The sequence below is a fragment of the Mauremys reevesii genome, linkage group 4 (genome assembly GCF_016161935.1).
Source record: "Mauremys reevesii isolate NIE-2019 linkage group 4, ASM1616193v1, whole genome shotgun sequence".
Taxonomy (NCBI): Eukaryota; Metazoa; Chordata; order Testudines; family Geoemydidae; genus Mauremys; species Mauremys reevesii.
Window position 1 is genome coordinate 86,376,228 of NC_052626.1, and position 23,691 is coordinate 86,399,918.

The 23,691-nt window shown below is 39.5% G+C and overlaps 1 long non-coding RNA gene across 1 annotated transcript; it reads left to right on the top strand.

The window, feature by feature from the left end:
• The first annotated feature begins 641 nt into the window (after window positions 1-641).
• On the top strand, window positions 642-23,113 carry LOC120404242. The gene is made up of 3 exons (XR_005597885.1): window positions 642-762; window positions 9,872-10,085; window positions 21,940-23,113. It is a non-coding gene; the product is annotated as an uncharacterized LOC120404242 (long non-coding RNA).
• The last annotated feature ends 578 nt before the right edge of the window (window positions 23,114-23,691 follow it).

The following is a 23,691-nucleotide window of genomic DNA, read 5'->3' on the forward strand; positions in this document are numbered from 1 at the left end:
GAATATTTTGACTTGAATAAAATGACATTGGGTTAGGGAAATAATGTACCTTTAAGATCTTCAATTCAAGATCTTGTAATAATTCTTGCTCAACAGAACTTAAAACATAAATAAAACTTTAATATCCTTAAGAAGGGAAGAGGATCTTACAGAAAATACAATGTAAATATTCATCAGGCTTAAAAAAAGCATAAATATAGACTTGGAGAAATCAACACAAATAGCTATAGATGCACAGGAATCTATTTTATCTCCCAAAAATTTGATATGCAGTTGAGAGCTCTAACAGCTTCTCAGTCCAAGGCTTCCCTGATAGGGAAAGGTCTGTACAGAGATAAAGCTAATTGAGTGCTTGATTGCTGTCTCAATATGTAGAGTGTTTCCTGATAGCTCTCACTCAGTGTAGAAAGCCTGCACACTACTTAAGTCTGAGCTATTGCAGAACATTTCCTATCTGGTTTCTTGCACTTTCCTTAGTAAGGCCCAAGCCACAAAAGGATTTAGGCACCTAAGTCCCAGATTCAGGCACTACAAAATCCCTGTTTAGCTGCCACCTAACCTTGTAGCAACACCTAAATCCCTTTGTAGATCTGGGCCCAAACTCTTCTGACTCATTTTTATAGTCCCATTCCCTATCAGTATACACACCTGGGTCTTCCAGGTGCTTCCCATCAGAGCATCAGCAAGCAATCTGTTTTACCCCTATGGTATCAGTCCCAGCTCCACAGAGCAAACCTATTCTGAGGTCAAAACCATCCCATGGTAAGCTTTTTTGAATCTAATTATGTCTCACACAGGATATATATTTATGTTGTAGGCTGATATGATTATTAGATATCTGAAAAAGGACCAAAGAGCTTTATTTTTTCCAAGAGAGTAGGCAAGCATTCTTGTCTTATTTTTGGTATTTAAAAAAAACACTGGATATACTTCTGGCATTATATAATAATAAGTGTAATAATAATAAATAAAAACATAGCAACAGAAGGAGAAGATTCAATGCCTTCTTGGACAAGTTCAGATGATAAAACAAACACTTGATTAATTTTACATATGTATCTTTGAGAGCTACCTTAAACCTTACTTAAGTTGTCTTCATGTGTGTTAGTTTTTAATACTCCATAATCTGGTTTTAAAGTGGAGAATTTAAAAATGGTCAAGGGAGAGGCCAGTTAATGCAAGTTGCTTGGTTGTAGCCATTAGCACTCTTTTATTTTCAGTTTTCCACCAGGATGTAAATAGACAGCAGAGCTCACAGAAATATTGCATTCCTGTTAATTGATACTATTGTCATTATTCCTCTGTTTTGCTTCACATATATACATTTCTACTATTTTTATGGGAGGTGGCTACAGCCACAAGAATTTCACTGAAGGACAGTTCTTATAAAAGAACTTATAGAAATGCATAGATGGTAATGATTGGCCTTTAATGTATGGCTATAACTACCAGAGGAAATATAATGAAATATGAAGCCCAGCAAGCCCTGAAACCAATAACACTGCATGAACTTTCAACAAACTTTGAATTCTGAAGATCCCTGATCTTGCAAACACTTCCATGTGTATACCACTTGACATATGTATGTAAGGAGTTCCACTGAAGTCAATATACAAGTTAGATCCTGCACAGGATCAGTATCAACATCCATAAAGAAGAGGCACTAACAATGAGGATTAGAAGTCTGATGATAGCTATGAAACAGTTTCTGAAGAAAAACCCCCAAGGATGCTCCCCAAGTCTATAAAATCAGTATATCCTCTTGAACTTTATCCACCTTATGGTTTAGGCCTCAAAAAGGGATCACAGACATGCAATAGCAAAGGTATTGCTACAGGCTAGAGCCTCCTGCACCTGGATCTTCTGTTCCATTAATATCTGTCACGGCATAACTCTATGAGAATAAATTAAATGGAATGGTATAGGGATACTTCAACAGCCAAGAGGAAACCAAGAGAGCATTAGAGGTACTCCAAGAATCACCTCTACTGTATGTTTGTGATATCGAACATGCATTTCATGTGACATCGAAGGTGCTTTCCGTATCTTCAGAACCCCAGAAACAATAGTGAGAATAGGACTTAATTTAAAATGGAGTCTGAGAGTGAAATCCTGCCCTCACTGAAGACAATGGTGAAAATCTGATTGACTTTAATGAGGCCAGGATGTCATCCTGAATGCCTTATGCGAGGGGTTCTCAAACTGCCAGTCGGGACCCCTCAGGGGTCATGAGGTTATTACATGGGGGGTCGTGAGCTGTCAGCCTCCATCCCAAACCGTGCTTTGCCTCCAGCATTTATAATGGTGTTAAATATATAAAAATATTTTTAATTTATATGGGGGGGTCGCATTCAGAGGCTTGCTATGTGAAAGGGGTCACCAGTACAAAGGTTTGAGAACCACTGCCTTATGCTATACTGAACTGAATAACAGCATTATGATCAAAGACTTTCAAAGCATGTTAAGGCCTGTAAAACTGAATCATTCATTGGTTTGGCTATTCTTGTGGGCATGTATTGTGGAAAATATTGAATCATTACATTCTCTGTGGTTAGATACAGAAGGATACAATATCTGAGCTGTAAAGTGTGGCATGGAACAGTTTCAAAGATCTTGGGAAGCAGATATATTTTGACAATAAGCATATAAATATACATAGAAAAAGAAAATGAGAGAGCTCTCATATGACATATGCTAGATACATTTTGACTTATGTGAAAACTGGTGCAGCTCTGAAAATGTCTAACAGGAACAGGTACTGCTCAGATAGTGAAAACCTGATTTATGAATCCCAGCTCTGAGTTTCATTTGTTGTTATTCATGAAATCCTCTTATTAATCATTCATGGGTGTTCAGAATCCATTGGCTAGTCATTAAAATTGTCATGAATCCTGAAAAGTTAATGTATTTTTAATATTAATATTTATTCACTCAAAAAATCTGTATGGGAGACTCAGTATTTGGGGGTCTTGGATGCTCCCAGGACAGAAGTAAATACATGATAATAGTAATTAATTAAGAAATACTATAATATAATATCAATAATTTATAAGTGTCTAGTCACTGCTATCCTATTTCAGTCATCCTATCTAGGAGCAAAACCAATACCTTTTGGCTTAGGTGATGAACTCTAAAATATGAAGAAGAAATTGTAATGGGGGAAAATCCTCACTTGGCTCATGGAGCCATGACAGTTGTGAAAATTGTCATAGCTGTGACAATTTACACCAGATAAGGATCTGTCCCAAGGTGAACAATCTGCACACAATCCATAGGCCAAAAAATACTGATTTACAGTATCTAGTGAATACTTACACATAACAAAGACTTTCAAAGAAATCACAAGCCCTTCACAAATGACACAAACAGAAAAGGGGCAGAGTTCCTAACAAACATTATTCTCAATGAATAATTCAACCAGTTCTACCTGAAACTCACTCTTGAGTCAGTGAACAACTTGTTATCTTCATGAACTGTTGTTTCAGACAGTACATACAGTCAGATCCTCAGCTGGCAATGAGATATTCTAATTTTCTACAGCTGAGGATCGGGCCCATTCTATAACAGGCAGCTAATTATGTCATGAAGATATGGTAATGCTCCACTGCATATATTTTATCACCTGAAACTTCAAGTTCCATTAGCATAACACTGCCCCTCCCTCCCCCGCCCCACCCCAAACACCCAGATACAGTGAAGCTAGGGACAGAATGGGGAAAATGTCCTGGGTGACATTTTTTTCCCCTTCAATGCATGCAAAAATTTTCTAACAGAAAGTGTCATATATATGGTACTATCAATCCTATATGGTCCAAAGCTAAAGAAGAGTGAGGGATGAACCCACGCATTGGTCTTTGCATTAAAAAATCGTGATGTTGGATTAGCAGTAGGCTTCAGCATCAAGGTGAACAATTTTCTATAAGCAAGATGAAAGTCAATGTCTTTGACAAGTGTTCCAGCCAAACCTCACTCGCTGCCTGGTTGACAAGGACATCAATAGGAGGGCAACAAAACCCACACTTCGGAGAAACCAAAGCTTGGGCTGCAGCACAGAAACAGCTGCACAACCATTGCCAGCAACAGTGGTAAACAGAAGAATTAGATGCCATGCTGGCTGGTGCACCAGAATGGCAACAGAAAGTGCAGCAATAGCTGCTCTATATGTAGTAAGCGTGTGTACTCACAGCATTCTGTTATTCAGGTTGTCTGCCAAGAATATGAATAACCTTCAAGGCCAACACAATTAAACCATTTCTTGGAAAGAATTATTGTGGTTCATTTTAGTAAGCCAAGTTTAGGCTATATCTGTGCTGCATTTGTGAGCACATGTGTTGTTGTAATCTGTGGGGGTTATGCGTTGGCGGCAGTGGGAGACATTTTATTTTTACAGTTGTCGGTGCAGTAGAAGCATATTCATCTGCACTAAAATATATTTTATAGTTATTCACATTCAGGGTAGATTTTCAAAGGGCTGCTTGGGGTTTTGGCCAGGTACTAGCCATTGATTTTACTGGGAACTGTATGGCTAAAACCCAGCACAATGCTCTGAAAAACATACCCTCTTTCTTCTTATGAAACTTCAGGAATGTCTGATTTTTGCCCCATAAGTTTTAAGGTAGATAATATGATTGATATTCTGAAAGCTATAATGACAGCGGCCTTGATTCTCTGGTATGGCTGAGGAAAGCTCATGCCACTTGCGGATTCTCTTACTTAGGGGGAAATCCTCCAGTGACAGGATCCAGCAAGTTTAAGGTTGCTGGAGCAGTGCAAAAGTGTAAAGTGACACAGTCAAGGCTGACAGGCCTCAAGCTATGCTGTTCTCCCCAAAGATTTGCATTTGTTTGTTTTGTTTTAAAGCATCTTCCTGTTAGATATTTTGATGCTCAAGAAAAAGAGGACTGGGCTGATGTCAAAATTCTGTCTCTGAGCTGGATGGCCCAACAACAGCAAACCAAGTGTGGGTGTTTCCTGCAGGCCATTTGCTGGCCCTGCTCCTGCAGAAGCCTTGTAGACACCAATATCCTACCAGTTCACAAGGATGAAGCAAGCCAGCAGAGCAGAGAGAGAGTGTGTGCTTTTGAATCACATGCCCTGGCACATCAGTAGTCACAATAAATTCAGCATGCTACGTTTATTATCCAACCTGGGAGTATGCTTTTTTTCACTGTTGTAACCCTCCTTTTAGAGGAGCTGCTAGTTATTTTCATTAGTATGGGGACATTATAATGTAATTTATACAGAAGAGGGATAAGATTTTGTGCCTGTAACTTTAAGAGCATGCTTAAACATTTTTTTTTTTTTAAATGTATTAAAATGAAATAATAATGAAGGGCATGATTTCCATCTATAATTAAACCCACACTTTGAGCCTGGGATCCAAGTTCGCCTGCTTAAAGTGTAAAAAGAATTGGCTGCATGAAGCTTCAGAAATATAATTATACTTTTTAAAAAGTAAATACTCTTTACCTGATACATTAAATCACAGTTGTATTTGCAGTAGAAGTGCAGCAATTATTATGCGTTCTCCAAGCTCCTATCAGTGTGTGTTAATGACTATTTAACAGGCAGGCAGATGCCACTGTAGACAATCACAGATAGCTTTTGGAGGAAGGGTAATGTTTAGTTTTAGTCATGATCAGACTGTGCAGTATGTCAAATTGCTTTACAGCTACTTCAGACTCCTTTACTCCATATAAATGCTGACATCATTTCTGAAAATGGTGTAAGATACATGCAAAAATCTATTCACAGCATCTTAGAAATTGCTTTCCTTACTGAAACCCATGAAAGGACTAGATTATGACTGGCCTTAATGCAGTGGTACAAGAGAGTCAGATGCCTTTCCTCCACCCTTTGGTGGCCATATTAGGGCTCACCAGATCTTAAGTCCAACACAGAAAGGGCAGGTGGGGAGAGGAGCAAAGGCTGTACACTTTACTCTCACACAGGGCTTCTACGGCGGCAATTCAGCGGCAGGTCCTTCCCTCTGAGAGGGACTGAGGGACCCACCATCGAATTGCCACCGAAGACCCAGATGTGCCGCCCCTTTCCGTTGGCCTCCCCGAGCACCTACTTGCTGTGCTGGTGCCTGGAGCCGGCCCTGCTCTCATAACGAGGAGCTGGAAGGGACTGGAGCAGAGAGGTATAGGGAGTGAACTGAGTCTTGGCTCCACCTCTACTACATACCAACCAGCAGAAGAACTAAGTGCACACAATGGAGGGAGTGTGCTACACCATGGAAAGAAAGAAAGAAAGAAAGAAGCAGGGGACAACTCCTGGGGTAGTGTAACTAGATGTCATCCCTTGCATTCAGTTTAGCCCAAAGATTGAAATGGCTGAACCTGACACTGATATTACACCAGTTTCATGCCATGGTGTCTCCACTGATTTCAATGGACGTATCCCTGTTCTGCACTAAGGGACTTATCCCTGTAACTGAGATCAGAATCAGGCCCACTGTAGTTGGGGTTGCTGATTTTTGCACTGCATTGGTCCAAGGTCATCATGAACTACGTTCAGACACTTTCGTTCATAGTGTACAATGTGTCTGTGGCATCTCTCTCACTGTGACCCCCTGTGTTACAGAGCAAAGAAAAAGGTACTAATCTGAAGGAAGATGGAATTTACTAGGTGCACACATTGCATCACTTTAATGCTCTTGTGTGTATAGTCAACAAAGTGTTTTCAAATGTGACACAAATTAGATGTAGAATGCTATATTTATTAATCTCGAATATCTGAAACTAAATATAAACTTAACAGAAATTCGTCAAATGTAATTGAGAATTTGGCCCTTGAAGGTCAGCTGTTAATCTCTCACCCTGACACACACAAAAAAGGCCATATTTTGGGAAAAAGCAGGTAACTGCACTGCCAGTTTAAAAATTTTGCCTGTAAAAAGGGAAGGATTATATTCACAAATAGAGAAGGATGAAAAAAATTGCAGACGCAATAAGGGAAGCCATTTGAAAATTCTGGGCCCTGTACAGTTTAAATTTGAAGTAAAATAAGTAAAAGAAGAAGAATTAGTAAACATTTACTGCTTTTCTCCAAAGAAGGCAAGGTTGGGCATGATGATATGGTATAGATGTATTTAAACTAACTCCAGAACACACATACACATAAATACTTTGAAGGAAACTAGGTCAGAGATCTACAAGGTGATTAATTATATTGTGCTACTATTATAGAACTATGTTATTATTTATATAATAAGTGTGGGATATGCTCAGACCTCTTTTCTCATACATGTAGTCAAGGTTGGGGTTTAGGAGTAGACGTCTCTTCACCCATCAGTTCTCTTTGGGTAAGAAATCAAGCCATAAATGTCAAAATATGCCTTTGCGTGAGATTTCCACTACTTCTTGGTTTTAAGCTGGGCTGGACCCACAGAGGAGCAGGAGTACTAAAATGTGGATGTGTAAGAAAAGTATACTAAGCACACAAAAAGGCGAATCACACTTTTCAATCCTCACAAAAGGTTTGACTTAATATTGAGGTTGGAAAAATATTTTGTTCATGGCTTAATTCATTTTAACTTGTAACACTGAAAGGGAACTGTGATGGACACCTCTTCCTGGGGCTTTGTTAGCTGTGTTAGGAGAAGAGATCTGAGGACTTGGAATGCCATAGATGGTGGTAAGATGAGCACCTAGAGGAGTAGTCATGGCAGATTGTCCACTATGATTTTGTAAATGACTTTAAACAATTGGAGACAATCTTCTATAGCCTGAGATTGGCATGGGGTGCCAAAACCTAATAACAATGGATATGGGGTAAGTCCTTTGGCACGTTCCTTTAAAATATGTTCTCAACAAGAAAGATGGATGGTGGAGATGCGATCACATCACAGGAAGAGAGGCTAAAGTTATGCTGGCCCAAGAAGGCTCTACTTCAGATAGCTCTAAGAAGTATATCAAAAGAGCAGCTATCAGTGCTCATAAAACTTTCATCCTTTCTTAAGCATCAGAAAGAGCTGGCATTGTATAACATGATTTAGGCTTCAGAAACCAATAAAATACACAATAAATTGTCACAAACATGCTCTAAGAGAGTTTTCTCCTAGACTGTATTAAATTCTCCTATACCTGTGTTGGAGCCTAATACCATATACTGCCTGAGTTTTATTCATCTCCTTGCTTTTCTTAATACAGCTCCCTAAGTACCATGGCAAAGTCTGTATTACACCTACATATGCTTCTTAACACAAACCACCTTGTTACCAAACCTAATTTCAGTAGTCTAGAACCAGTGGGAAGCTTCTGTATCTTTTAGAGTCTGTGCAAATAAAATGACGGGCTGTAGTAAATTTGCATTAATTGAAGCATTTGAGATGGGATTTTGATAAGTGTCTAAAGGAGTTGGCCATCTAACTCCCTTAGACACTTCCGAAAATCCCAGCCTAATTAAAGGGTCAAATTATCACCTTTACCTATGTATATGCTCATCACTCTGAGGACAGAAGTGGCACATATGTAAATAAAGCAGAATGATTTAATTATAACTAGTATTTGCCTTTAAATTATATATTTTTCTCAGCCCTCAACTGCTTTTTCTGTTTGCTGTTTTGACTGAAGGGTTGTTTCTAGCATTTTTGAACAGTGTCACAGGATTTGTTATCACGTGGTGTGCTGTATTCTTCATTCATTCTGCAGTGTCTATTCATGTAGCTAGCGCCTCCTGTGAACTGGCTGACATCATCCTATCACTTTTATGTGACATGTCTGCTCTCCATCTACACACAGGAAGGAAAGGCTTGTAGGTTGTTCATTCAACTAAGCCCTTTTATAAAGAGTACTGCTGCACTGTGAGGGCTAAATCTCTGTTTTCCCCATAGCTAAGAACAACAGAAAGAAAGGAGACCTATTTTCTTCCTGTTACAGCCTCTTGTTGAGGTGGGAATGTAATTTACTTCAGTATCTTTCATACGCACAAACATTGTTGCTTACCTCAAAAGACAAAATAATCTTTCCAACTGACTATAGCTACAGTGTTATCTAGAATGTGTTATTTACATTGGGAGATTTCTTCTTTTAACAATGTCTGACTACAGGAAAACTGTTTTTTTTTTTTTTTGTTGAAAGATCTTTTCATATAAGTATACACAATTGTAGTGTATATTACATTAACCATTTGATAATACCCAGACTATCTTTATTTAAACCTTTGAAATAGCAGCCCCAACACTACTCTGCCCAATTATGATTTAAACAGACTATGGTTATGACAGACCTAAAATACTGAAACTGGGTTTAAAAAAATAAAATAAAATAAAATAAAATGAAAGGTGTGTAAATGTAGCCTCAGTCTGCATGGTCTTGTCATATTTCATCTCCTCATTTTAATTCAATGTTAACCAAAGCGCAGAAATGTTTATCTTTGTCTGATCTTTAATTCCCTAAATTTATGTGGAATCATGCACAGATGCTCTGGAAACTAGCCTGGAAAAGCCTGGCATTTTAATTGATCCCAGAGCCTCTTGCTTCATAGCCCCTGCTGCTGTGAAGTCTGCTACTTGTTCCAAAGATTGTGAGTTTGGTTGCCTAGCCACCGCAAATAGCCATTCAAGGTATAGAAATGCAGAGAAGGAAGTAACTAATCAATTTTTTAATTTCCCTTATGTAAACAGCAGCGAATCAGGATGGGTTTTGAAATCTCATTAGTGGAAAGATGCATTGTGCACATTTTAACATATATATTCACTTCATGCAATAGTTTACAGTCAGAAATTATAAACCACTGGGTATGTTTCTTAAGACAGGTTTCAGGAAAGAATCTGAACATCTTATTCAAAACAAATTCTTGTTGGAAAACAACATTTAGATGATTTGTACACACTATCTATTAATATTTTTCCATGTTTTCTTAGGCAAAGGAACTCAACAATGGACCACACAAAATAAAATATACATTTCTTTATAAATGAAAGCCCAGAAACAAACAGAACTAGGAGGAGGCTGAAATTCAGGACCAAATTCTGACCTTTCTGACAATTAGTGTAAAAAGAAGTTGCATGCTATTTCTTCTGAAGGATTTGAGAACAGCTCTTCTGGAATTTTCCCACCATAACAGTAAAAACCCAGGTATGTCAACCAATGTGGAATTTGCCAGTCCATGGTTAAGGTGGATATTGTGATACTCTACACCTTGGTCCTTGCCAGTATTTTTAAAGACAAGGTAGGTGAGATAGTATCTTTATTGGCCCAACTTCTGTTGGTGAGACTTGTCTCTCTCACCAACAGAAGTTGGGCCAATAAAAGTTATTATCTCACATTCCTGTCTACCTAGTATTTTTTTAGCAGATTATCTAGAAGTTTTGCCATTTTTTGTGGCATGATGGACATACAGAGAGAAGATTTTTCAAAATACTACATGAAAATGCATTAGGCCAGCATACTTTTTGCTTTATTACCACATTACCTTCCATGCAGAAAGGGATCGTTGATATTTCAATATCCCAAACCCATCACCAACTTCTACAAACACATTCTAACACATGGTGCTATACTGCTTCTTCTTCCATATCCTAAGCTCTATGAAGGTATTTAAACCTGTCTGATTTAAGGCCTTGGAGACCTTTATAAGTTGTCTGACTTCACAGTACTGTGAAGCATGTGCTGGTTTCAGTGATTAATATAGGGCTTGAAGAACTATGCCAACACACAAGCTACATACAATTGAAATCAAGAAATAATTCCCACTCTCCTACTTACCCTGTTGCAGTGACTACCGGGGTTATTGCAGGTGAACATGCTTGGGTAATTGGGAACCAAGAGAACTGCCCAGATGGCATACTGCAAGAATTAAATATGGACATAAGAGATTTTAGAAGCCAGCTCATTGTTTCAATGATCCAGAAAGAAGGGATGAAATCCTGGTCCCATTGAAGTGGTAGTTTTGCCTTGACATCAATGGGGACAGGATTTCACCCAGGGAACTCGTCAAAGAAGAGTTGAGTTTTGACTTGAGTGATAGTAAAAGAGGAGCGAGGCCATTAAAAAACAGCTTGCTTACCTGATTGCCAGAAAGGGGGAGGGAAAGCAAAGTTGAAGAAGGGATACATTTGCAAGGGAATGGGGAAAAAAAGACACACACAATGAAAACCCACAAGCCTATACGCAGGAGTAATCCAGACATGCCCATATGCCTGCACTCAGGTACAGAGATTATCGCAGGGATCCAGTTGCAAGATCTAATCCTTAGATTGTAAATTATTTGAGGCAGGGACTATGTCTTTCTGTGTGTTAGTACGAGGCCTGGCACAACAAGGCCCTGATCCAGACTGAAGCCTCTGGGTGCTACCACAACTCAAACAATCATTATTATTTTATTTATTATTAACAGTGTAGTCCAGGCTTAATTTTACTTTCTCTTACAAAATATTATCGAACACCCCCAGTGTATTATTTGTTGAACTGCCTTGCAGTATATAAGGAGAGGATTTAAGGCTGTCTCTGTCTGGTAGGTGAGAATAAGAGAGTTCTCAACTAAGAACAACCCCCACCCCCGCACGTCTCTCCCAAGCTCACATGCCCACTACAATTTCCCCAATGATTTCACTTCACACTCCATCACAAGCTTGAATGCAGATGTCTCTAGATGAAAAGAAAGCAAATAAAAACCTCACTAGTGAGCCAGCAAGAATTCAAGCAATTCCAAGAGTGTGGGCCAATACAGAATTTGAAATGTAAGGCGAATAGTCTGTTTTTACATGCAATTACAAAAAAATGTCTGATTTACTAACCTCCAATGCCAGAATGACAGCTGAAAGCAGAAATGTTAGTTCAAGTTTTCCAAGCTCTGCAAAAACAGATCTGTAAAATATGTCTATGAAGGATATATTTATTTTTTGAAAAAATATCTAAAATTATAATTCTAATTAGTGTCCATTTCATAGCATTTGATCCTTGCCCACAAAAAAAATATTTCCATGTCCTTGGGAAATGAAACATTAAGGGCCAAATTCTACTCTTGCTTACACCAATGGGGTTACTCTGGATTTACACTGGTGTAACTGAGAGCAGAATCTGACCAAGGAGCTGGTAAGTAAACTGAAATTTATCCTGTCATTGGAATATATAACTGTATTCATTAGAAGGGCTCTAGTTGCTCCAAAACTTTGTTAAATGATCACTACTCAAGCATTAAAGAAAAAAACAAATCAGTCCATCATGATTTTTGTGCCCCACTGATCTTCAGATCAAAATACTGAACAAATTGGAGTGCTGTCTGTGGTCAGTTTAGAACTTTGCAACCAACCATACCTTTAAAATGCAAACTAGCATTTGTATGCACAAATGAGGTAGCATGTTCACTGATTTGGCAATGGAAAGACAAATGTGGGTTTTTTCAATTACTACAAGTGTGCAGGTATTTTATGTGGGTGTACCAATGGATCTCATCTTTTAAAAATTGCACACTTAACATTTAAAGCATGTATATCAGAATTAGGTCCAGACAATTATATATGAAAAATGCATGCACAACTGCATGCCCAGTGTTTGCAATAACAGCATTTATCAATAGGAAAATCCCAAATTTAAGTAAGAAGAGGCTAAACAAAGACTACAACCATATTTCAAGAGAAGGGTGTGACGTTGCACTCTATATGATTTTATGAAAATATGCTAATGTAACTGGAATATGCTTTATGTAAAAGGTCTCTTGTCCGGTATGTCATAAACAGATAGTTAAGGGTTAAGGGCTCTTTTACCTGTAAAGGGTTAACATACAGTACCTGATGACCACCTGACCGAAGGACCAATCAGAGATAAGATTTTTTCAAATCTCTGTGGAGGGAAGCTTTTGTCTGTGTTTTCTTTGTTTGTCTCAAGAACTCTTTTTGGATCTAAGAGAGGACAGTCATGTCTCCAAGTTCTCCTGGAGTAGTTTCTACTAATTAATAGTGAGTATTAATTAGGAAGGCGAATTAGTCTTATGATTTGATTTCTATATTTGCAATTGTGTGTTTGCTAAGGGAAATGCTTTATTCCTGTTTGCTGATATTACTTTTACTGAGAAAAGGGGAGGGGGATTCTCTCCAGAGATTGATAAGGTTATACCCTATGAGTGTCCAGCTTGGGCTCATAGAGATTCTGTATTTTCTTTTTTATTCTTTAATAAATTCTTTCTTTTCTTTGGACTTGGTTAATTCCTTCTCTTGTGAAAATTCAGGGGAAGGGGAGGGAGGAAGAGACAGTTCCTCCTGGGTTTGATTCAAGCAGTTTGAATCAGGTATCTCTTTCCAGGACTAGGGAAGGGGAGGGGGGAAGTGAGTCCCTCTTTGTGAGAGTCAAGGATTTGACTCGGTGTATATCTCTCCAAAGTGGCTAGGAGAGAGAGAGGGGGGAAGTGGGCTGCTTCCCTGTGTGTAGAGATTCAAGGGGTTTGAATCTGGGTTCCCCAGGGGAAGCTTGGGGGACAGGCAGTGTGTCAGACACTTTAACCTGACTGGTGGCAGCGAAGGAGACCTACCCTAGGATTTTAGGGTGGGGGAATACATGCAGGTCCCCATCTTTGAACCCACAAGCTCAAAGTGGGGGTGAGACCCCATGACATGGTGGCAGAATACATGCGGGTCCCCATCTTTGAACCCACAAGCTCAAAGTGGGGGTGAGACCCTATGACATGGTGGCAGAATACCTGCGGGTCCCCATCTTTGAACCCACAAGCTCAAAGTGGGGGTGAGACCCTAGGACATGGTGGCAGCGGAGTTTCGAACCCATTGTTACAAGGAGTTTTTTTCAGCTGGGCTACGCTGAAGGGAGCTATTCTCTTCTTCTAGAGCAGGAAAGCAACCTGAGAGAAGAGGGAGTTTACAAGTATTCCTTTTCTAACTGGTATTGTTAGAAGCAGTTTCAGCAGTTTGGCTGCAGGGAATTAAGTTTTCCAGCAGGCTTTGTTGGAAGCAGTTTTTCTTTCTTGTTGTTTGGACAGGCAGCTTGAGGAAAAGGCAGTTTTCAAGCAGTTTTCAGGGTTAGAAGCAGTTTCAGCAGTTTGGCTGGAGGGAATTAGTTTTTCTAACCAGGCTTTGTTATAGGAGACCCCATACTGAGAGGGTACTTAGCAATTTGCAAAAGACAGTGGCAAAACAGGTTTTTCCACCTTCTTGGAAGCCAGGAGGGGGAGATTTTTTTTTTTGGAAACAGATTTTCAGCTGGTTTAGCTGAGGGAAATAAGGTTTTCTAACGGGCTGTGTTAGGAAAAGGTTTTTTTTTTCCTTTTCTTTTTTCTCCTTTTTTTCTTTCTGACTGCTTAAAAACAGCTAGGAAACAGGTAAGTTTTCTAGGAGGCTTGTTACAAAGGACCCCCACTGTGAGGTACTTAGCAAGTGCTAGAAACAGGACAAACCAGGGTTTTTTTTGGTCTTCTCAGTATATCAGCAAACAGCAGCTACACAAATGCAAATACAAAGTTTTTGGTTTTTTTTCTATTCAGTCTCTTCGTGAATAGAAAGGGTTAGGAATTGGGGAAACCAGTTCACTGACTGCAGAGGGGTGTGGCCAGCACCAAAAGGCACTGTTCCCCATCCCAAGAAATTTCCCACCTACATGGCAGGTGAGAACACTAAGGCCTTCTTGAAAAATTTTAAAAGGACCTGCCATGGGTACAGCATCCCTAAAGACCAGTACAAGGACTGGTCAGGAAAGTGGACTTTTGCTGTCTATAACAATTATTCCATCCCCATGCTACTGGAAAAGACTTAGCCAACCATGTAAAGCTGACCAAGAGTGGGGGAGTGGTCACCCGCAGCCAGGCCAAACAAGCAGGCACTCCCATCCCTGTTCCTGAGCCATCCACCAGGACCCGGTCTGTGTTACCAGACACCCAGACAGAGGTGGTGGAACCGGATCCCATGCCAACAACTACAGCAGCCATAGTACATCCAGTCCCAGGACCAGAACTGGAAGAGCAACCAGCGGCAAAACCAGTGCCAGCACTGACGACAGTGCTTGCAACTCCACCGCCAGGGGGCGCCAACGGGCCTAAACTGGCAGAAGCAGCAGACAACTCTACCCAAGAGGCTCAGCCAGAGCCTGAAATATCACCTTGTGCACCAGCAGAGAGCGGTTCACAGTCAATGGAAACAACTTCATCACCTACATCGCTTCCAGAGGGACCCAGCCCAAGTCCACAGTCTAAGGAGGAACTGGTGTCTCCAGCTTCAAGGGAACAGTTCCAGACTGAGCAGGAAGCCGATGACAGCCTTAAGAAAGCTTGGGCGGTGGCACGGAGCAACCCACCGCCTCTCAGCTCTTCTAATTGATCCCAGTTTGTTGTAAAACAAGGACTTTTATATAAGGACATTCTTTCTGGTGGACACCAGAAAGGCCACAATCCTCAAAAACAGTTGGTAGTTCCAACTAAGTACCAGTACAAGCTCTTAAGCTTGGGCCATGACATCCCAGTGGTCATTCTGGGGTGAACACAACCAAGGACAGGTTGGGGAAGTCCTTCCACTGGGAGGATGGGCAAGGACGTTGCCAAGTATGTCCGGTCAAATGCATAAAAAGTGTTGTTCAATGTCAAATACCTTGTTGTTTACATACTTAGTAGTATATGTAATAGTGCATGTGTTTTGTAACTCTGTTTCTTTTAAAGTTCTAGAAGGAAATCACCACCAGTAGTTCCCACTGTTGGCGATTTGGGGGGCGTGTCATAAACAGATGGTTAAGGGTTAAGGGCTCTTTTACCTGTAAAGGGTTAACATACAGTACCTGATGACCACCTGACCGAAGGACCAATCAGAGATAAGATTTTTTTCAAATCTCTGTGGAGGGAAACTTTTGTCTGTGTTTTCTTTGTTTGTCTCAAGAACTCTTTTTGGATCTAAGAGAGGACAGTCATGTCTCCAAGTTCTCCTGGAATAGTTTCTGCTAATTAATAGTGAGTATTAATTAGGAAGGCGAATTAGTCTTATGATTTGATTTCTATATTTGCAATTGTGTGTTTGCTAAGGGAAATGCTTTATTCCTGTTTGCTGATATTGCTTTTACTGAGAAAAGGGGAGGGGGATTCTCTCCAGAGATTGATAAGGTTATACCCTATGAGTGTCCAGCTTGGGCTCATAGAGATTCTGTATTTTCTTTTTATTCTTTAATAAATTCTTTCTTTTCTTTGGACTTGGTTAATTCCTTCTCTTGTGAAAATTCAGGGGAAGGGGAGGGAGGAAGAGACAGTTCCTCCTAGGTTTGATTCAAGCAGTTTGAATCAGGTATCTCTTTCCAGGACTAGGGAAGGGGAGGGGGGAAGTGAGTCCCTCTTTGTGTTGAGTCAAGGATTTGACTCGGTGTATATCTCTCCAAAGTGGCTAGGAGAGAGAGAGGGGGGAAGTGGGCTGCTTCCCTGTGTGTAGAGATTCAAGGGGTTTGAATCTGGGTTCCCCAGGGGAAGCTTGGGGGACAGGCAGTGTGTCAGACACTTTAACCTGACTGGTGGCAGCGAAGGAGACCTACCCTAGGATTTTAGGGTGGGGGAATACATGCGGGTCCCCATCTTTGAACCCACAAGCTCAAAGTGGGGGTGAGACCCCATGACATGGTGGCAGAATACATGCGGGTCCCCATCTTTGAACCCACAAGCTCAAAGTGGGGGTGAGACCCTATGACATGGGGGGGGAATACATGCGGGTCCCCATCTTTGAACCCACAAGCTCAAATTGGGGGTGAGACCCTATGACATGGTGGCAGAATACCTGCGGGTCCCCATCTTTGAACCCACAAGCTCAAAGTGGGGGTGAGACCCTAGGACACGGTATCATTACAAAGCCTATAATCTACTGAATGTGATCATCCTATTTGTATAAATGTACCACTCTTGTATCTGAACCTAGAAATATGAAATACAACTCTGAGGGCCTATTGTAATTATGTAAAGTATGGGCCATTAATGGTCGTTTGGAATCTTGATGACTCCCATTAACCAGGACAATTGACTGCAGATGGCTGTGTTTAACCTGTAAGTCTTCAGGTAAATAAGTCAAATAAACAAGCCTGTAAAGCCATAAGTCCGAAATGTTTTGAACTGCAGGCTACTTCTGAGTGTTTCTCAAGGGCACTAGGCCTACTACCTATATGGATCTATTTTCTGTTAAAACTCTAATCTCTCAAAAGGATTAGGTATAGGGTAAGCTTTTATACACTCTGTTTTTGTATTTTCATTTGTTTTAACAGCCAACTCTCCCTCCACATACTTTTCCAGCACATGAAACAGTGACAAAGACTAAAAGTTGATTCATTTCACTTATCTAAAGCATAAATAAAAATCCCAATGTATTGTAAAATAGCTTAGGCCTGATCATGACCCTTGCTATCGCTGCTTTGCACTGGTCTGCAAACCCAAAATAGCCACACAGGTGGCTTAACTGGACAAGAAAGCATTCCTTTGTAATGGCAGCTCCTGCACTGCCTCATCCTCTGCCCCACATATGGGGTGTAAACAAAGAGCTGCTATGTCTGGCCAATCCCCAATTGCATTAACACCAGGTGGCCATTATGAGCCTGAACAAGTTAGAACAGCCTTTAGGCTGCTCTAATTTGAATGTCAGGACAGGGCCAATGCTTAGCAACCCCCATGATGCATAAATGTGGCTTAAATCCACCTTTGTAGCCACCCATCTTGAGCTAGGTGCAGAAGAAATGGTCCTGAGAATGTGGCTCACATCTTGATGTGAAATAACCAAAATAAACAGCAAAGAAAGAATGGTTAGAGATCTTCTCCCATCATAACTCATTGGGGATTATGTGAATCAACAAACATCACTTTCACTTGTCGCGTTGCATGAAAAAGTGAAAACTAATCAAGTTACATTAGATTTTGTGATAAGTGAAAGGCAGATTATTTTGCTAGAAAAAATCATTTTTACAAGTCAAATGGAACAATTTTTACATCATAGCAGGCAAAATTACTGACAGCGAATAGGTAAACAACATATTCCAGGGGAAAAATGTTTAATGATCATTACGGCCTTGATCCAAACCTATTGAAGTTAATGGGATTCTTTTCAGCTACTTCAATTGGCTCTACCTCTTTTAAGGGGAGGGTATCAAAGGACTATCAAAGGGTACTAGTTAGTGCCAATGTGGTTTTCTGATGTGGATGAAGACTATGAGCGCACAGACTTATAACACCAGAGGGCCCATAGCTACCACAACTTTCTGTCACTAACAACCTGGGCTACATTTTAGCAAGTAACTTAGAAGAGAAAGACTCTGTATTAATGCTGGCAAAAATGTTTGCTCTTTATTGGGTACTTTTTCAAAAGAGATGGGTCCACATCATGCCTGCAGAATTTGCAGTCACAAAATGACCTGGGAGTGACAATTAAATTGGAATACTTCTATTGCTATTGATATCTTATTGGCATTCCCACTCTCATGCTACAGGCATGAAAGATCAGATGGGACACGATTTTGAAAAGCTCTCTGCATAGATCTAAACCTATTCCAATTGAAAACAACAGTAAAACTCCTATTGATTCTAATGGAGGCGATTTAAAACAACACAGAACACTTTTGAAAATCCCACCTGAAATTCAGTTGATGGTGCTAAAAATGCAGGCACAAATTTGTGGGATCAAATTGCTCTCAGAAAAAGGAAACCATGCTAATAAATGTTTGGTCCTTTCAATATATTCCTTTGCAATGAATGAAAGAGATGGGAAAATAATTTCTGATCCAGAGACACATCATGCAGAAGAGGCAGTGTTGATATTTATTGTGCCCTCTTTCACATGGCATCCAAATGACTGATTTCCACGATTAATTCTAAAGCTTGGAAAAACAATTTTAATCAAACAAGTAATAAGTGTTTTACAGTGATGAACTGTTTCAGTTAAAGGACTTGAAATATCCAAAACATTCAACTCATTAGGTTTGAAGTGCTACAATTAGAGGCAAAACACAAAAGAATGCTCCTAGGAATTGCAATTTTTGTTGCAATTTGTGGGACTTCATTTTAGATTTTCTCTCCTTTCCTTTAAAGGCAGAGCCATCAAAGATTTCTACCCATCCCCCACCATTCTTCACACCAGTTTCCCCAAAGAAACTTCCAATCATTTTCCTCTTTGTCTCTATTTAAACATTGTTTCTCATCCACTTCACTGTGTGATGCCAGAGAGGTGAAATAATGGTGGATGTCCCCTTCTTTTCATTGTGATAAATAAGAGGGCTCTTTTCATGCTGACAACATACTCTCAGAGGCTGGACTTTACTTGTTTTACCAGACATTTGCTTTTTTTTAAAACCCTCTGCGGGCCTGACCATATGTTCAGCTCACATTTATACGGCCTGGTTAATTTAACCCATTAGAGTTTCATAACTGACTTGAGAAAATATATTTCATGAATCTACCAGGCTTGTAAATGTAATTCTATAAAACACAAATGACTTCTCAGTGCTGGGACATTGAATCTAAGCTTTCTGTTTAAAATATATATTTTTTAATTTTATAGAAAGTGTATACAGCCCTGGGCCAGGAACAAAGAATAAATCCCCTCAAAGTCATCACTCAAGCACTATGAAATCTTTTCCACCTTTGCAATAGCCATTTCCCAACCATCACCCCACCATGTATCAATGAGTTCTATTGACCTTTTAGTAGATGTTGCTTTTCTCATAATAATATGTTTAATTAGCATTTGCAGAGGTTCCAAATATCTTCTTTTTTGTTTCTTTCTGTGCCTTCATCATATCAGTTATATCTTCTGAGTGGCCAACTTCACCCAAGATGGCACAGGAAGATGTGAATTACTCTTCAGCATTGGAAGAGAGATTCATCTCAAGGGAGGGAATGTGATGGTACCACAGCCAGCCATCTCCTGGGTGTTTTTGCCAGTGGAAGGTAGCTTTGAGATACAACAGGAACTTTGCCAGCAAAGGATGCTGAAGGAATACACTGACTCTGTGCATCCCCCTTCACTGTCAGTACTACATACATTTTAGCTGAACTGGCCCCAACAGGCTCTCCAGGGAGGCTGTGGTCTCTTCGCATCATTTTCCATCATCTGGAAGACACATCCCTCCTTTACGCTGAGGGAAGCAGTCATAAAGTTAGAAGAACTCTGCTCTGATCAATTTAGGATAGTATTTTCAAACGTATTTAAAAAAGTATTTTCAGCCCCGGCCTAACTCCAATCCCTCAGAAGTTAATGGCAAAAGTCGAGATTTCCCACTGAGGTCAATGAGAACAAAACTAGGCCAACGCTGAGCGCTTTTGAGAATCCCACCCTTAAATTAGTTTCTTTCACAGAATTTATTGATAAAAAAAATGGTGTCGTAATGGGCAATTGAAGATGCCAGTGCTGATGATCATTTATTATTAGTTTGCAGTCACATCTGCAAAGTGCTAGGCACTATATCAACAAAGACAAGGCACAGTTTCTCCCTTGGCAAGCTTACTAGCTAAACTGCAGTCAGGCACAAGAGAGAAAAGGAAGGATGCTAACCAATGAGTAAAGTGGTTCCAGAGATAATTAGCCATAGGAATCTAGGTCCTGATCCAAAGCCTATTGAAGTTAATGGAGCCTTTCTATTGTCTCCAATGGTTTTAAGCCCATAGCAGATGATGCAGAAAATTCTAGTACTATATTTTTGTAAGAGATGTAATAAGATGTGTAAATATTTCTTTAATTTATTTAATATGTTTATTTAATATATTTCTGTATATATCTAATTTTAGTATTACTTGTTGAAAAAGGAAAATCTCTCCTAGTTTTTCATGTCATATTTGTGCCAGATGTACCATTATAAGCATAGTTCACTATTATACAGTATTTTCCTAGCTCCCAAGAAGGTATTTTGGGCACAGCATGCATGAACATATGTGTAATATTATTCTCAATGTGCTTATGTGTTTCATAGGAAGTAAGGCTCATAGCTTTTCAAAATATTTCAGCATTATGAAAACTAAAGTTTATAACATGCAAAAAGTCAATTTAATTAAATTACATTTCATATTAGCTTTCACCTTTCCCTGATTCCTATTATCATTGTGAAGGGGTCGATGGACTTTGCTGCTGCATAACATTTTGTATAATGGTTTTTGATATTTATTCTTTAATCAGACTTTTTTATTTCAATTTCTTTAAAAAAATTAGCTATCATCAAGTATTCTTTATAGGAATTTAGGCATTCAACTTTGGTTTAAAAATTCTTTTCTTGAATTTCGAGTTCCATTTTCTCAATGGCAATCAGGTAACAAGGTCTCTGTGTCTAGACACTTATACAGCCCTCCTCACCATGCTATCATTCATCTTACAGAGGGCGACCTAAAACATAAAAAGACTTAGACTCAGATACTCAAAGGTATTTAGGTTCCTAGTAGGGTGACCAGATGTCCTGATTTTATAGGGACAGTCACGATATTTGAGGCTTTTTTTAAATATGGGCTCCTATTACTGCCTACCCCCTGTCCTGATTTTTCACACTTGCTATCTGGTCACCTTAGCTCCTAGCTTCTGTTTAAATCTAGTACTGCACAAACCTAGTACTGTCCTTCTGTATAGCACATTGAATTTCACCCAGGATGTGCAAACCTTAAATATATGTGCATGTGAAAATTCAGTACTGGAAAATTACATAGAAACACAGGCATGTAAAATTACACCTGTAATTTAGAAACTGCTTAGAAAATAAAACCTATGTGGCCTGATCCTGTTCACAATGAAGTCAATAGCAAAACTCCCATTGACTTCAGCAGTGCAGGATCAGCAGCTTAATATGTATCAGTTTCACAGCTGCCCTTGATAAAATGGCGTTAAGGACAAAAATCATAGGTTGCTGGGTTGCCTTTTTTTTTTTTTTTTTTTTTTGTAATGAAGCACTTGCCAGAATTCAGACTTTAGTGGACAAGCCTCTGATGGAGCACATGAAAAATACAGGCTTACCTGTCTCATCTCCAGTCTGTCTTCCATCCAATTTGTTTTGCTTCTTCTATCAGGTCATTCAGCTGACTGGGACAGTGAAAAGCTGCTAACATTACCACTCTGTGTCAATTGAAAAGGAGGAAGTGGCATTCAGTTGGTGGGAAGCCCTGGAAGAGGATGGGCTTGTCAATGAAATATTTCTATGAGCTTGGACTTCAAATGGGTGTGGGAGGGGCCAATGGACATATACAACTGGTATGAAGGGCAAAGGGAAATATCAGACAATACTTTAAATATATATGTTTATAGGGGTGAGGTATCAAACTAAGGTTTAGAGATGGGAATCTGCCACTGGGAAGCAGAGGTTTAAAAATATGGGATATGCATTTATTTATTTTTATTCTACAATATGGGCACATATTCTGCAATCCTTACTTATAGGCAAATGCTGTCTTCTGATAATCTATATTATGGTGACCATACATCCCGTTTTGGCTGGGACAGTCCCTTTCTTAAGTCCTGTCCCAACTTCTTTGGCAAAAGTGGGTTTGCTCTTACCAACTTGATCAGCCAAAAAAGTGGCATATGAAATACAGTTGGGTAGTTCTGATACTGTCTAGTAGAGCACAGTAATAAACATGCTTTCTATCTAGTTAATTACAACAGTGGTTCATTGGAGGTGACATTTGGTAAAGCATTTATTTGCAGTATAGTATATTTATAGATTCAATCTGACATTATTCAATATGGTTTTCTCTTTTAGGATTTTGTCTATCTACATTTTTATTTCTTTGTTTATTTTTGCATTCTTACTATTATTTGACAAGCAGACACAATTTATAAAACATATTTTCCCTAGGTTTTCTACCTGATTCAGGTAGATGCACATGACTCATCTCATTGAAGTCAATGTATCTTCCTGAACTGAGAGCTAAATTGCAGAAGCCAACTAATATGTCTTGGTTAGAAGAGAAGTATGTTGGTGCTAGAGCACTCAACATTTTACAATTTGAGGGGTAAAATTAAAAAATAATGGTGAAAAATCCTAAAAAATTCATGAATCTACCACCTTCCCCCTTTCCCACCAGCTCCCATTGCCACCAAAATATTTCTTTCAAGACATCAGATGATGTTACTTTCCACACAACATGTGAAAGTTCTACTATCATTAGACTATTTTTAAAACTTTATAATAATTCTCCTTAGTATTTGCAAATGAAAACTGACTTTACCAATCTAGTCAATTTTTGATTAAAAATAAAGATCAAATGCTCTCTAGGAATCATGTAAAAATGGCAGAATGGTCTATTTTAAAATTATCAGTGAATGGAGCTCCTATGATGGTAGCAATGGGAAAGAGCCAAACCCTGTGTAGAGTCTGAAATCCAAATCTTGCTTCTTGAGCCCACCTCTCAAAATTAGGGTTTATGGAAGCAAACCTAGAAAAGCATCAGCTTCAATGTCAGATCAGGCAAGGTGGGGCCCTAAATATACTCCCATATAGGGCCCACCACAGGCACTAGCCAAGCAGAGCATAGGCTGCTAGTAGTAGCCTCCTTCAAGGGCGAGCACAGAGGTATTTTACTATTATTAGTGTTTATTAATTTTATTATGATAGCACCTATTGGCACCAATCAAGGATCAGGGCCACATTGTGCACACATACAATGAAAAGACATTCCCTGTCATATAGCAGCAGACCCCACTGAGCAAGGTGGCCTGATGATCTGCTCTGAGGGGATTTTTTCCTCCCTGGCTCCAGTGGCTGCTGCTGTGCCTCTGCTGAATGCTGTCTGCAGACTCAGGCAGACATTGCTGAGTTGCTT